The sequence below is a fragment of the Staurois parvus genome, unplaced genomic scaffold (assembly GCF_062004578.1).
Source record: "Staurois parvus isolate SC_StPar_1 unplaced genomic scaffold, SC_StPar_1.0 ptg000799l, whole genome shotgun sequence".
In the NCBI taxonomy this organism is placed as follows: domain Eukaryota; kingdom Metazoa; phylum Chordata; class Amphibia; order Anura; family Ranidae; genus Staurois; species Staurois parvus.
The window spans coordinates 536,772-553,332 of NW_028318595.1; the positions used below are offsets into that span (position 1 = coordinate 536,772).

Consider the following 16,561-nt stretch of genomic DNA (forward strand, 5'->3'; position numbering starts at 1 on the left):
CATCAACGTGAACCATCTCTGCATTGTGGTGTACTGCACTGAATAAAAGATTGCCATGTGGTGACTACCTATTTACCTCTTTATGTCTCCACTAGGTCCACAATTATCTAAGATCTCTTTGTATGCTGTATTATTAACAGTACCCTTCACTGGAAACAGCTGAACTCAGTAAAGGTTCATGGACACAGGCACTTCTGGAGCTACAGCGTAAATTACGGGTTTAATCTGTACTCCGGATACACAGCTGCAGCTTACAGCCCACCATAGTAATGGATGGCTGTATGACACGGCACCTATCCATAAAGTCATACACCTCTGAATGTCGACTGTAAGAAGAGTAAACCCAAGTACAGCTTCACACAACCCTTCCTTACTATGGTTGGCTTTACATGGCAGCTGTTCCTCCTGTGTGCGTAAATTCACCCTCAGTTTACACTGCATGTAAAAAAAAATGCTCATGTGCATGAGCCCCAATTCAAAGGACTGTCCCCATCCATCTGGCCAATCAGTCGGTACAATGGTCAGTTGTCCACAAACCTTTTTATTTAACCACTTGCCCTCCAGAGTATCTACCCCCCTTCCTGGCCAGGCCATTGTTTGCGATGAGGCGCTGCGTTACTTTAACTGACAATTGCGCGCTCATGCAACGCTGCACCCAAATGAAATTTATGTCCTTTTTTCCGCACAAATAGAGTTTGCTTTCGGTAGTATTTGATTGCCTGTGCGGTTTTTATTTTTTGCACTATAAAACAAAAAAAGACCGACAGCCTTAAAAAAAACAAAAACACAACAATATTTTTAACTTTTTGCTATAAAACATATCCAGTAAAAAAAAAACATTTGTCATAAATTTAGGTCAAAATATATTCTGCTCCATGTCTTTGCTAAAAAAAAAAAATCCCAATATGTGTAAATTAATTGGTTTATGTGAAAGTTATAGCGTCTACAAATGGCGGTATATATACTGGAAATTTTTTTGTTTTGTTTAGACAAATAATGGCAGCGATCAGTGACTTATAGCAGGACTGTGGCGAGCATTCTGACACTGGGGGGAACTGACATCCCCAGTGACACTAATACAGTGATCAGTGCTAATAAAAAGCACGGACACTGTACTAATAACACTGGGATTAACATCTGGGGTGATCAAAGGGTTAACTGTGCGCTGCGTGTTCTACTTGGGAAACATGCTGCTGTGTATTTCTTTGCTGTGCAGAGAAATACACAGCAGCATATTGTTGCTGGCAGGAGAGAGATCTGTGTTGTTTCCATACAGGTCTCTCCCCTATCAGTGTTACTCAGCGATCACCAGGTGCCGGCGGAGAATTTCCGACCGGGACCAGGTGGTTGACATCTGTAGCCCTCAATGGTGGTGCGGGCAGGGTGGCGCGCGCACGCGCAACCTACCTAGAAATGCAAATTATGTATATATACATGTGAGATTGTGCAGCCCTGCCGCCCGGTAGCAGTATTTCTGCTATAGGGTGGAGGCCAACTGGTTAAAAGGTGTCAAGGAAATACTGAACCTGTGCTCAAATCAGAGAGATAGCACTTTAATTCCATTTCTGCTTTAAATGATTGCCTGTTAGGTAACACGTCCCGTAATTACATGTCCTGTAAGCCACTTATATTGGAGCCGGTTACTTGATTAAGGGTGAAATGTTTAGCTTACAGCAGACATTAATAATTCACAACGAACACATTTGGAAGATGTACTGCCGATACCAGATGTGACGAGAAGGACTTTCAACTCTCTGAGATCGTTAGGTTTAAAATAAGCTCGACCTGTTTGTAAAATGTCCACAAGGCGCGGTTATCACTCTAGAAAACTGACAGCGCTTGACGCTAAACTCTGAAAAAAAAAAAAAGTTATACTCCTCAATAACTACAAAAGGTTTAGGGCCGGTTCACGCTATAGAAACGCAGTCAAGATACGCTTCGGATGCATTTTCGTGTGCGCGTTTTTGACGCTTTGCGGTGTGGTTTTGATGAGTTTTTGATGCGTTCCGGTGCATTTTTTATGCATTCCAGTTAATTTTTTCCCCCTCTCTTTCTTCAATTTAAAAAGGGACTTGTGCTTTCCAGTGCATTTTTAGGGCTTTCAGGTGCATTTTTTATGCGTTTTACCGCGTTCCAGTATAGTTCTGTGCAGAAAAAATGCAGCATGTTCTCCTTTTTTTTTTCTTCAACTGGAACATACTGAAACTTCAAGCACTGATGTGAACTATAACGTTGACAACCATTGCACAGTGGCTAAACGGTTAGCACTTCCACCTGGCAGTACTAGGATCGTTGGCTCAAATCCCAACCATAGCACCACCTGCCGGGAGTTTGCATGTTCTCCCTGTGCCTGCGTGGGTTTCCTCTGGGTACTCCGGTTTCCTCCCACACTCCAAAGGCAAGCTGGTAGATTAATTATGGGCAGCACAGTGGCTAAGTGGTTAGCACTTCCACCTGGCAGTACTCAGGTCGTTGGTTTGTATCCCAACCACGGCACCACCTACCTGGAGTTTGCATGTTCTCCCTGTGTCTGTGTGGGTTTCCTCCGGGTACTCTGGTTTCCATCCACACTCCAAAAACATGCTGGTAGGTTAATCCTGTCTAAACTGGCCCTAGTATGTGTATGTATGAATGTGAGTTAGGGACCTTATATTGTACGCCCCTTGAGGGTTAGGGACTGATGTGAATGTATAATATATATATTCAAGTGCTGCGTAAATTGACGGCGCTATATAAGTACCTGAAATAAATAAATAAATTTTAAAAAATAATTGTCTCCTGTCTAAATTGTCCCCAGTTTCCTCCCACACTCCAAAGACATGCTGGTAGGTTAATTGGCTCCTGTCTAAATTGTCCCTAGTATGTGTATGTATGAATGTGAGTTAGGGACCTTAGATTGTACACCCCTTGAGGGTTAGGGACTGATGTGAATGTACAATATATATGTAGAGCGCTGTGTAAATTGACGGCGCTATATAAGGACCTGAAATAAATAAATATTACCTACTTTCTGTGTGTTTTGGATGCAGAAAAAAAGCAACTGAAACGCATGTAGTGTGAACGGGCCCTTAAACCCAGTCCCACACTACATGGAAATGCACTGCCTTCTACAGATGTGTGTAGGTGCCATTATTTCTTAACAGCACCCCAAAGCATCTATCAAAACACAGGTGCATTCATAGCCGCCAAAACGCAGTACCAAGTGGTTTGGTGCGGCATGAATTTAAAAAAACTTTCTACAGCCAATAAACTCCCCAGCATGTTATCCTATGTGTCCATGCACACACAAGCGGTAATCAACGTTTTATGTAGGGGCATTTTTTTGGCTGGAACTAGTGGGTTTCTAGATGAGTTTTTTAGCTATAAAACACTAACGCTGCTAAATGCGGCAGAACGCAGTAAAACACAACAAACGAGCATTATGGGGAGTTTTTCTGAGCCAAAATTTTATTTTTTTGTGCAAAAAACATGTAAAAACACTAAAAAAAACCACGAAAAATGCGGATAGACGCGGCTAAACGCTATGCGAAAACGCGGCAAAACTTGCATTTTTAATGTGACTTTATACCGCTAATACTGCTTGCGTTTTTAAAATGCTCAGTGTGCATGAGGACTAACAAGCATCCCTAAACACAGCACATGGGAACGTGCTGGTCTGAACAAGCCTTAACCTCCCTAGCGGTCTGATTATGTCCATATTTCTGTGCTCAAAGCGGTACATTTTTTTACATGGAAATATGTATTTTTTTATTGTAGACTGTAATTCTTAGGAATATCTCACTGAAATCTGTCCGAACAAGAGTCTAGTAAACATCCCGGGTATGATAAAACTTGAAACACGAAATCATAAATTATAATTTAATAAATAATCATAAAAAATAATAATATAATAATAATAAATTTAATTCAATAATATAATCAAACCAAAAACACAGAATTTTGAAATATAGCGCCAAGTTCTCACATCGCTGAGTCACAAAATCGTTTTAGTGTCTGATGACAAATTTCCCCCACGAATCATTATCACTCAATTCTGCAAGTGGTTCTGATTTACTATCGCTGTTCTCTAGCCGGTCTAAAACCGCTTTTGACCTAAAGGAACGCTTTTTGGACACCATGGACGTTTCTCAGATTCCAGGCAGAAAGAACAGTAAAAATGCAGGCAGGGCGCAGGACAAAGCACTCGGGACAAAATGTATGTGAAATGGTTTGATACAGGAATGTTATACTATGTGATTTTAGTGATTTTAGTGAATGTCACTTTTTGTCATTTTCAAATTTCCCGCCATTTCCATACCCGTATGTCCTGACGTCGCAGGGGCCGGAACCCAGAAGACAGATGCCGGCATCGGCCGGAAGACATTACAGGAGACACTGCAGGAGGGACATTGCGAGAGCGCAGGACAAGGTAAGTGAAGAAGAGATCCCGGAGCAATGCTGCAGTGTATTCCCGAGTGTAGGTTGGGGTTACCACTTGTGGTGCTGAAACTTTACCCCGAGCTACACTCAGGAATACCGCCAGGGGGGTTAAAACCATAAAAATCCAATTCAAGTTTCACACCTTTCTGTCTCTTTATAGTAAAGTTTCCTTTTCTTATTCTTTTTTTTTTTTTTGCTTGAAGATCCCTTAAAAAATACCTTTTTTTCTCAGTAAAAATGCTGCTTTGTACCCTCACACTCCAGTGCTTTGTGCTGGCAGAGCTGAGTAATAGCCACACCCCTCTCCAGCACACAGACTTGTATGGTGGAATGGGGGCGTGTCTGACCAGGTCTTTTACTGAGTGCTGATTACAGAGTCTGCTGGATCTCTGTCTGGTGCTTACTGGACTGCACCTACTTAGACACACTTCACAACTGATGTAAAAGGAAAGTAGAGATAAGACTCTGGAACATGAGGATGTCATTACAATGCCTGTCTGGCTGCATATCTATTTCTGGGACTTCAATTAGGCTTTAAAAAGTCTGACAGGTTGTCACTAGCACAGTCTGCATCTATTGCATTGCTAGGCTCACTAGCCGCAGCAGGCACAGAGAGCAGATTTCATTGTGTTAGAAAACCACTAAATAACCGAATAATTTCTTTAAGCTGACATGAACTCATAACAAAAAATAGATTTTTGGTACAACCACGCTTAATATACTAGAGGATTTATACAGTGCTAACAGTATGCACAGTGCTTTACAATATAAAAGGGGACAGTACAGTTACCATACAATTTAATGCAAGAGGGTCGGAAGGACACTGCCCATAAGAGCTTACAATTTAAAAGGGGAAGTGATTCAAAAAGTAATAACTGTGTGGGGGGAAGTTAAAGCGGAGTTCCACTCACCCTGTCAAAAAAATAAAAGTCAGCAGCAACAAAAACTGTAGCTGCTGACTTTTAAAAAACAGCCACTTACCTGTCCCATGGTACCGCGCTGTGTCCCCCGCAGCCCGTTTCACCAGCCGTCCTGTATTCCAGGAGGCCGGCATCTTCAGTGTGGGCACTCGGCTGTGACAGCTTGCGGCTACACAGCCGGGTACCCACTGTGCATGTGCGAGTAGCGCTGCGCTTCATGAATGGTCCTGTAGTCTTCTGGGACCTGTCACGTGTCCCAAAAGACTACAGGGATGGAGGACACCTTCCACTTCCGATTGCCTAGGCCAGGGGTAGGCAACCTGTGGCTCTCTAGCTGTTGTGGAACTACATTTCCCATGAGGCATTGCAAAGATTACAAAAATTATAGTTATAGCTATGACTTGGAGAGGTATGATGGAACTTGTAGTCCTGCGGCTCTCAGGTTGCCTACCCCTGGCCTAGGCGATCAAACCGGAAGTGGGAGCAGGTGCCTGTCAAATATGGGTACCCGCTCCCATCCCATCCCCCAAAGGTGCCAATCCTTAATGGGAAGCAGTCCTTAAAGTGGAACTTCCCCTTTTGGGTGGAGCTCCACTTTAATAAAGAAAGTAAAGTTCAGTTGTTAGGTGAAAGCAGGATAGACTTCCCTGAAGACGGGAGTTTTCAGGGCTCTCCTAAAGGGGGACAGAGTGAGGGATAGCCAGAGAGATGGGGTAGGGAGTTCCAGAGGAAGAGAGAAGCTCTGCAGAAGTCCTGGAGGCAAGCATGAGAGGAGCTGATGTGGAAGCTAGCGAGCAGGAGGTTGTGGGAGGATCAGAGAAGAAGGTTTGGTTGACATTTTGAGGCGAGGTTGGTGAAGTAGCTAGGGGCAGAGTTGTGCATGGCTTTGTACATTATTGGGATTTGAAATTTTGTTTGTTGAAGAGCGGAAGCCAGTTGAGGGATTGGCTGAGCAATTGGCAGTGGATGAGTCTGGCAGCAGCATTTGTGATCGACTGATGGGATGACAGTCTGTGGTGTAGAAGGAGGTCAACAAGTGGGTGGGTTGCAATAGTTGAAGCAAGAGATATCGAGGAAGTGAAGGAGTAGCTTGGTGGCGTCACTGGTTAAGAACAAGCAATTTTGGAAATGTTATGGAGGTGAAGGCATCAATATCTGGACAGTGAATGGATTTGGGGCTGAAAGTAGAGGTCAGAACCCAGGATTAAACCTAGCGCCCTGCCATGTGGAGAGATGAGACTGATGGGACCTTGAAGACAAAGTCAGGAGGGGGGGGAAGGGAGGAAATATTATGAGCTAATTTTTGAAAATAATTTAGTTTAGGAAGTGGTGTGACATGCAAACGTTGGTTAGTAAATCAGGAGATTAGGTAAGAGTAGAGAGATAGTTTTGGGTGAAGCACTATAGATCTTTTGTTATGTCTTTCATTCCCTATATTAAAACGGCTTTCCAGATGACCTTCACCTGGCTATGCTTTCTCAATGTTTGCCTGTGTGCGCAAGCCAATTTAAATTCTTTTTTTCCATACATCCGAAGCACAATATGCACTAGTAACAAAGCCTCAGTACCAAGTGTCGGTCTCCATCGCGTAGCATGACGATTAAATCTGTCAGCCATAAGGGATAAAATGGATTTTTGGGCTGTAAGTCAATAGACTCATTTCCAAAACACACAAACAGGGACAGTGTTTAGCGACAGTTTCTATCACTCTAGAGACGAAGGCACAAAGGCCATCAGAAGCTCTTGCTACAAAGACAGAGCCACAAAGGCCATCAGACTCTCATATCAAGGCACAAAAGCCATCAGACTCTTAGACTGAGGCACAGAGGCCATCAAACTCTCATACCAAGGCAGAAAGCCCATAAGACTCTCATACCAAGGCAGAAAGCCTATAAGACTCTCAGACCAAGTCACAGAGGCCATCTGACTCTCTCATACCAAGGCAGAAAGGCCATAAGACTCATACAGAGGCACAGAGGCCTTCAGACTCTCATACCAAGGCTGAAAGGCCATAAGAATCTTATACCGAGGCACAGAGGCCTTCAGACTCTCAGACCAAGGCTGAAAGGCCATCAGACTCTCATACCAAGGCAGAAAGCCCATCAGACTCTCAAACCAAAGCACATAGGCCTTCAGACTCTCATACCAAGCCAGAAAGGCCAAAAGACTCCCATACCGAGGTACAGAGGCCTTCAGACTCTCGGGCTGAGGCACAGACGCCATCAGCCTCTCATACTGAGGCACAGAGGCCAACAGCCTCTCAGACCAAGTCACAGAGGCCAACAGCCTCTCAGACCAAGTCACAGAGGCCATCAGCCTCGTAGACCAAGGCACAGAGACCATCAGACTCTCAGACCAAGGCACAAAGGCCATCAGACTCTCAGACCGAGGCACAAAGGCCATCAGACTCTCAGACCGAGGCACAAAAGCCATATGTTTGTCAGACCGAGGCACAGAGGCCATCAGTTTGTCTGACCGAGCCACAGAGGCCATCAGACTCTCAGACCAAAGCACAGAGGCCATATGTTTGTCAGACCGAGGCACAGAGGCCATCAGACTCTCAGACCGAGGCACAGAGGTTATCAGTTTGTCAGACTGAGGCACAGAGGCCATCAGACTCTCATACAGATGCCATCAGACTCTCAGACCAAGACGCAAAGGCCATCAGACTCTAACACTCCCTAATTTCAGTTGCACATTCTCATGGATGTTCATGAGGCATCAGGGATGCAGCATACACAGAAGAAAGTGCATTTCCCAAGAGGCAACTTCCACCTCCCCTTCAATAAGGAAAACAGCATCCTGATTTATTGGTGTTTCCAAGATCAGTCAAGGGCAGTTTTCACAATGCAAAACAAAACAGCTTGCACCCCCCTCTGACTTTATTGCAACAGCTCAGAGAAAAACACTTTGAACTAAAACAGCTCAGTGAAAAATATCACCAGGCAGCTAATGGTTATAGGGCACCACAGGGGGGCAGGAAGGAGGGTGGGAATCTAAATATGCCCATACACCAGATGAAAGTTACAAGACACAGGATTGTGTTTGGCAAATGTAAACTATGCAAACAATTGTGCAGACCTAAAATGTACAGATGGGCAGCTCAGTGGCTTTGTGGTTAGTACTGCAGCCCTGGAGTCCTTGGTTCGAGCCCCAACCAGGGCATGCATAGCATTTACATACTATCCCTGTACTGACAATGAAGGGCAGGAAGATCTCTCACCAAATAGGTAAATATTTTCCAGGTGTATCAAATATTTTTTAAATGCATATTTATTAATTACAGGTACTTATATAGCGTCATCAATTTACGCAGCGCTTTACATATATATTGTACATTCACATCAGTCCCTAAACCTCAAGGGGCGTACAATCTAAGGTCCCTAACTCACATTCATACATACATACTAGGGCCAATTTAGACAGGAGCCAATTAACCTACCAGCATGTCTTTGGAGTGTGGGTTGAAACCAGAGTACCCGGAGGAAACCCACGCAGGCACAGGGAGAACATGTAAACTCCAGGCAGGTGGTGCTGTGGTTGGGATTTGAGCCAATGACCCTAGTACTGCCAGGCGGAAGTGCTAACCATTTAGCCACTGTGCTGCCCTTAATATTAAAATATTTACCTATTTGGCTCTTCCTTTATAATAAACCAAAGTAGTAGAAAAGCCTGTCCACTACCACCATGCTGTAGAGAAGGACCTTTGTTCTCAGTGTGGAAGCAGTGGTCTGTCTGAAGAGGTCTGATGTACCCCCCTGCTGAGTCCAAGCCACTGCTCTCCAATCAACAGGGAGCATGAGTTTTGCTGAATGGAGAGATCTAGCTTTGACTCAGCAGGGGGAGTGTCAGACCTTTGCAGAGAGACCACTGCTTCCACACTGAGAACAAAGGTCCTTCTCTACAGCATGGTGGTAGTGGACAGGCTTTTCTACTACTTTGGAAGGCGACAGGAGTTTCTATTCAAGCTGAGGGTCCTTTCTAAAGAAAATGAATGATACGACATTGCACACCTTTTTGTTTTGATGCACCTGGAATGTATGCACCTGATTTAAATTGAAGGTTTAGTTAACCTAAACAGATCTGTATGATCAAAAGGCAGCTATCCACGAGTAGATCTTACATAGGGGGCTTCAGAAAACTGTCCATTCTTGAAACGGTTGCCAGGTGGCAGCAGAAACGTTTGATCTTGCCGCCACATTCAGCACTCACAAAGTGAAGCGCATGTTCTTTTTGCTCATAATAAAGTTCCATTTATTAATGATCAAAATATTCCAACATAAAACACTTTCTAGGTGACCCTGTGCTCATTATCGAGTATTTGGTGCATGTTGAATTATCTGATTATTTATTTTTTATTAAAGGTATTTTCTATAGCACCGACGAGTTTATGCCGCCCTTTACATATTATACATATACATCCAAATGTCACCAGTGATGCTCCGATCAACTTCAACAACAGAAACCGAGAAGCTTTAGGAGAGACTTGTGAAGTTGATTGCATTTATTTTTGAAGGCTTTGTGTGAGAAGAGAGAGAGAGGTACAGCCTGGCAATACTAGGGTTGTTGGTTTGAATCCCAACCACAGCACCACCTCCTGCCTGGAGTTTGCATGATCTCCCTGAGCCCGTGTGGGTTTCCTCTGGGAACTCCAGTTTCCTTCCACACTCCAAAGACATGCTTGTAGGTAAATTGGCTCCTGTCTAAATTGACTCTACCATATTTATTTATTTCAGGTACTTATATAGCGCTGTCAGTTTATGCAGCGCTTTACATATATATTGTACATTCACATCAGTCCCTAACCCTCAAGGGGTGTACAATCTAAGGTCCCTCACTCACATTCATACATACACATACTAGGGACAGTTTAGACAGGAGCCAATTCACCTACCAGCATGTCTTTGGAGTGTGGGAGGAAACTGGAGTACCCAGAGGAAACCCATGCAGGCACAGGGAGAACATGCAAACTCCAGGCAGGTAGTGCCGTGGCTGGGATTCAAACCAACGACTCTAGTATTGCCAGGCAGAAGTGCTAACCATTTAGCCACTGTGCTCCCTATATGTCTGTGCAACTTTAAGCTAGGGACCTTAGATTGTACACCCCTTGAGGATTAGGGACTGATGTGAATGTACAATACATATATGTAAAGTGCTGTGTAAATTGAAGGCGCTATATAAGTACCTATAATAAATAAATATGCATTTAAAAAAATTATTGATACACCTGGAAAATATTTACCTATTATTAGGGACCTTAGATTATACACCTTGAGGGTTAGGGACTGATGTGAATGTACAGCGCTGCGTAAATTGATGGCGCTATATAAGTAACTGAAATAAATAATTATTATACAGGATTTATATAGCGCCAACAGTTTGCTCAGCACTTTATATTATAGCGGGAGACAATACAGCAACAATACAGTTCAATACAAGAGGGATAGGAGGGCCCTGATCCTTGGAGCTTACAATCTAAGAGGGAGGGGCTAGTGGTACAAAAGATAATAACTGTGGGGAATGGACTGGCAGGAGGAAAAGAAGATTAAATTATTAGCTGAAGGCAAGATAGGCTTCCCAGAAGAGATAGGTTAAATTATAGATCGCCTAAAAGTGGGCAAAGTAGGCGATAGTCTGATAGATTGGGGTAGAGAGTTCCAGAGGATGGGGGAGGCTCTGGAGAAGTCCTGGAGATGAGCGTGGGAGGAGACAAAGGAGCTAGAGAGCAGGAGGTAATGGGAGGAGCAGAGAGGACGGTTTGGGTGATATTTGGAGACAAGATTGGTGATGTAATTGGGGGCAGAGTTATAAATGAACAATGCGATGCTGTAAATTATAAGCCAACAGTCCGCTTTCATTAGATCAATCCAAATGATATCGGGTCATGACATGCAATAAAACAGAGGAAGTATTTGAAATATTCATCAATGTTTTATTACATGTATAACAAATGGCTGTAACCTCTAGCAACCTTACCGTGTCGCTCCCAAATGACCCATCTGGATATAATGTATGCCAACAGGTTCCAGGAGTCCTATACACACCATTGTTGTTGGTTTTAATTATGCAATCACAAAGTGCAAGAGGCAGTGAAACACCAACACCTAGCCAAGGTCAACAACCAATCAAAAACTAGCCTTTGGCAACTGCTTGGCAGCCAGCTTTATGGAAGAAGAATTCCAACTGGTTCCTATGGGTGGCTGTACACAGGATCTCTCTTTGCAGATTTTGTTCTGTACAGCTTGCAATGCCTACAAATTCATTAACTCCAAGAGAAGCAGCAAGTTGAAACAAAGACTGGCAATCTTAATTTCACATTGTAACATTATACATCATAACAGCTTGGATTCTGTTGGTAGTTAAATGATCTGTTTGCTTCTGTATATAAAACAGTGTCTAATCCAATTCTTACTCCCCGGTGGGACATATTCTGAAAACTGCAAATTATGGAACTGTTTTCACCCTAATAATACACAACAGCCACAGGGGACACTAATGGTTCAGCGATGCCTGCAAATAGTGTATAATGGGGTTGTTAAAACAGACACAATTAACCACTTACATGCCGGCACAGCTGGATCTGCCTTGAAAGGGTAGAGCAAAAAATTACGCCAATATCCTGATCTATCGTACAACTTACTGCGGAGATCAAGGGAACCTGTAATCCAGCAATTAAAGAAATGAGAGTCTCAGTGAGTAAGCTGGATTTGTAGTTCTTTAATAACTGTGGAAATGGGTTGTACAACCCATCAGTACCGTATTTAAGAGAAACTTGACAGAAGTTTTGAAAATCGACATTAAAAATGCATTTGTGGATGGGAACGCATTCAAATAATAGAGATGGCATTAATTGCACGGTTGCCTAGTCATTTCTGAGAAATATCTACCAATTATAAGCAATACAGTCTGAGAGCCCCACAGGCCCATAGATTCTCCACATCATAGCCAGAGAGCAAGTGTTTCCCCATTATAGGACCACAAATCCTCAGGTTCCCCATCATACAGTCACAAACCTATGGTTACCCCATTATAAGACCCAAGAACTCCTATCACAGATCCACAGACCCATAGTTTCCCCACCATAGAAACACATATTCATAACCTCCCCACAACAGACCCATAGTTCTCCACAATAGGACCACAGAACCCATAGCCTCTCCATCATAGGACCATGGTCCCAAGGTTCCCTACTATATACCATAGACCCATAGCCTCTCCATCATAGGATTACAGGCTCATAGCCTCTCCATCATAGAACCACAGACCCATAGTGCTCCACAGCAGGACCATAGAATCATAGTCTCTCCATCATAGGACCATAGAACCACAGTTTCCCATCATAGGACCCCAGACCCATAGTTCTTATTATAGGATCACAGTACCATAGTTCCTCACAAAAGGAGTAACAAAGACATATAGATTTCCCATAATAAGATCTTTGGACTCCCAATATAGAAGCACAGACCCATAGATTCCCCTTCATAAGGTTATAGACCCATAGATCCTACCATTATAAGAGCACAGACCCATAATCTCCTTGTCACGGGACCCACAAAGTCCCCATCATATGACAATATACCCACAGACTTCCCACAACTTTATTTTCTATCATTACATGACCATAGACCTATTGAGACACAGTTACAAGACCTCAGGTCAGTAGATTCCTCTTAGCAGGTCCTCAGACCCATGGATTTCCCATAATATGACCACAGACCCATAGATTCCCCGTCATAGGACAACAGACCTGTAGATTCCCCATCATAGGACAACAGACCTGTAGATTCCCCATCGTAGGACAACAGACCTGTAGATTCCCCATCGTAGGACAACAGAGCCATAGATTCCCCATCGTAGGACAACAGACCCATAGATTCCCCATCGTAGGACAACAGACCCATAGATTCCCCATCGTAGGACAACAGACCCATAGATTCCCCATCGTAGGACAACAGACCCATAGATTCCCCATCATAGGATAACAGACCCATAGATTCCCCATCATAGGACAACAGACCCATAGTTTACCTATCATAGGACCACAAACCAATAGTATCCCTATTACAGGATTACAGAATCTTAGGTTCCCCATTATAGGACTCACATTCCCCACTGCATGACTACAGATCCCTGACTTCTCACATTCTGAGAACACATAATCACATCACTGGACTGCAGACCAAGAAATTCCACCCACATAAGAACAGTTACCCATTACAGGACCACAGATCTATAGAATCCCCATCACAAGTCCAGAGACCAATAGATTTTCCATTGCAGTACCACATACCAATGGATTCTGCATCATAGGACTACAGATCCATAGATTCCACTTTTATATAAACACAGACTTGCAGATTCACATCACTGGAACACATATTTATATTCCCATCATAGAACTACAAAGCCATAGTTCCTTATCATAGGACTACAAACCAAGAGAATCTCTGACATTGGACTACAGCCCCATGGAGTCTCTATTACAGAACCAAAGTCCCATAATTTCCCCATCATAGAACCACAAACCCATAGATTTCCTATCACAGATCCACAGACCCATAGTTTCCCCACCATAGAAACACATATTCATAGCCTCCCCACTGAAGGACAACAGACCCATAGTTCTCCACAATAGGACCACAGAGCCCATAGCCTCTCCATCATAGGACCATGGTCCAATAGTTCTCTACTATATACCATAGACCCATAGCCTCTCCATCATAGGATTAGAAGCTCATAGCCTCCCCATCATAGAGCCACAGACCCATAGCTCTCCACAGCAGGACCATAGAACCATAGCCTCTCCATCATAGGACCATAGAACCATAGCCTCTCCATCATAGGACCATATAACCATAGTTTCTCATCATAGGACCCCAAACCCATAGTTCTTATTACAGGATCACAGCACCAGAGTTCCCTACAATAGGACCATAGATCCATAGTATCTCCATCATAGGACCAATGACTCATATACTCTCCATCATAGGATCACAGAACCATGTTCCATACAATAGGTCCACAGACCCATAGCCTCTCCATCATAGGAACACAGTCTCATAAACTCTCTATTACAGAACCATAATTCTCCCCAACAGGATCACAGTCTCTCCATACAGGACCTATAGTTTCCCATCATAGGATTGCAAACCCATAGTTCCCCATCACGGGACCACAGTCCCACAGTTCCCTACAAAAGGTCCGCAGACCCACAGCCCTCTCCATCTGAAGACCACATACTCATAGTTCTCCACAAGAGGATCATAGAAACATAGCCTCTTCATCATAGTACCACAGTCTCCTAACCCCTTCATTACAGAACCACAGACCCATAGTTCCCCATCACAGGACCACAGTTCCCTACAACAGGTCGATAGACCCACAGCCCTCTACATCTTAAGACCACATACTCATAGTTCTCCACAAGAGGATCGTAGAACCATAGCCTCTCCATCATAGTACCACAGTCTCCTAACCTCTCCATTACAGAACCACAGACCCATAGTTCCCCATCACAGAACCACAGACCCATAGTTCCCTACAACAGGTCCACAGACCCACAGCCCTCTCCATCTTAAGACCACTGTGGTACTATGATGACAGACCCACAGCCCTCTCCATCTGAAGACCACATACTCATAGTTCTTCACAAGAGGATCATAGAACCATAGCCTCTTCATCATAATACCACAGTCTCCTAACCTCTCCATTACAGAACTACAGTCCCAAAGTTCCCCATCACAGGACCACAGTCCCATAGTTCCCTACAACAGGTCCACAGACCCACAGCCTTCTCCATTTTAAAACCACATACTCATAGTTCCCTCCAGACCCATTGTAACCCATCACAGGACCCCTGCCTATAGTCCCACAGGAGAGGACCACAGACCTGTAGATTCTTCAGATCATGCAATGTATTCATGTAAAACATAAAAGGGCAATTGAAAGGCGATCACTGCAATAACTTCCACAATCGTGCAGAAAAACTCTCACTCTACAGCCTCATAAAACGGAAAAGCAGAACCTTCTCCACGATCCATTTCCCAAACCAGTGCAAGTCCCTGGAAGACAAATCTCCAGCATGCCCTTTGCACAGTGCTGCCCCCAACCTGCAGAGTGAAGTTTACCCCCCCCCCTCCCCCATCAGAATGACAGCACACCAGTCCACCTGTGCTATGTATCAATGATGCAATGACAGGGAGCAGAGATCCCCATCCAGCACAGGTGTCAGCCCACCGAGATAGAGCAGAGTGACAGCTCCCTGCACTGGCAGCCCCTCCACCTTACCTGAATGCAAGCTCTGCTGCCCAGATGTCTATGAATAATCCACAGAGGGAGCCTGGCACTGCCCTGCAGCCGCCTACCACCCGACCAGCAGCAGCATGCAGTCAGCAGCCCAGGTCAGCGCCGGATCGTTCCTTTGTGCCCCGCTGTAGGTCCTCCTGGTCTCAGTGTGGGCTCATCGCTGCACTCTCCTCATGCTGCGGCCAGTCTCTGGGCTCCCCTGCAGCAGCAGTCACTTAATGGGATGTGTCCCCGATCCGGGATCTCCTCACTGTGGCCCCATGACCCCCGTGTGCTGCGCTCTCCCGAGGTGTCCCTTGTCTCATGCCGCCCTCAGCATCCCTCCTGCATCGCCCGATCTCCTCCGGCTCCTCTTCCGTCCCCCTCCAGATTTCAATCTGCCTCTTCTCCGCTTTCCCCAACTCAGCCGATATGGCCCCGCCCCCTGCACACGCCCCCTCCAGCGCTGCCGCAGCCCGGCCAGCCTGGGAATCAGATCAATATTTGCATAGCCGCGCCCACGTGCCCTCTGGTGTTCGCCTGGCCACGCCCACCGCTCTCTGTCTCTGGGAGCACAATGGGCAGCTGCGGTGTCACCTCCAGGCATGTCTGGTCTATGGTGTCACCTCCACATATCTCTGCTCTGTGGTTACACCTCCAGTAATGTCTGCTCTATGGTGTCACCTCCACATATCTCTGCTCTATGGTTGCACCTCCAGAGATGTCTGCGCAATAGTGTCACCTCCAGAGATGGCTGCTCTATGGTGTCACCTCCACATATGTCTGTTCTATGGTGTCACCTCCAGAGATGTCTGCTCTATGGTGTCACCTCTACATATGTCTGTTCTATGGTGTCACCTCCAGAGATGTCTGCTCTATGGTGTCACCTCCAGAGATGTCTGCTCTATGGTGTCACCTCCACATATGTCTGTGCTATG

The 16,561-nt window shown here is 44.8% G+C and overlaps 1 protein-coding gene across 3 annotated transcripts in view; it reads right to left on the reverse strand.

Annotated features, from left to right (window-relative positions):
• PLXNB1 (plexin B1) overlaps nucleotides 1-16,024 on the reverse strand; it is a 333,642-nt gene extending 317,618 nt beyond the window's left edge. For all 3 annotated transcript variants that reach the window (XM_089654789.1, XM_089654790.1, XM_089654788.1), the window contains exon 1: nucleotides 15,627-16,024. The gene's annotated coding sequence lies outside the window, so the exon portion shown is untranslated. The remainder of the gene's footprint in view (nucleotides 1-15,626) is intronic.
• Between the last annotated feature and the right edge of the window lie 537 nt (nucleotides 16,025-16,561).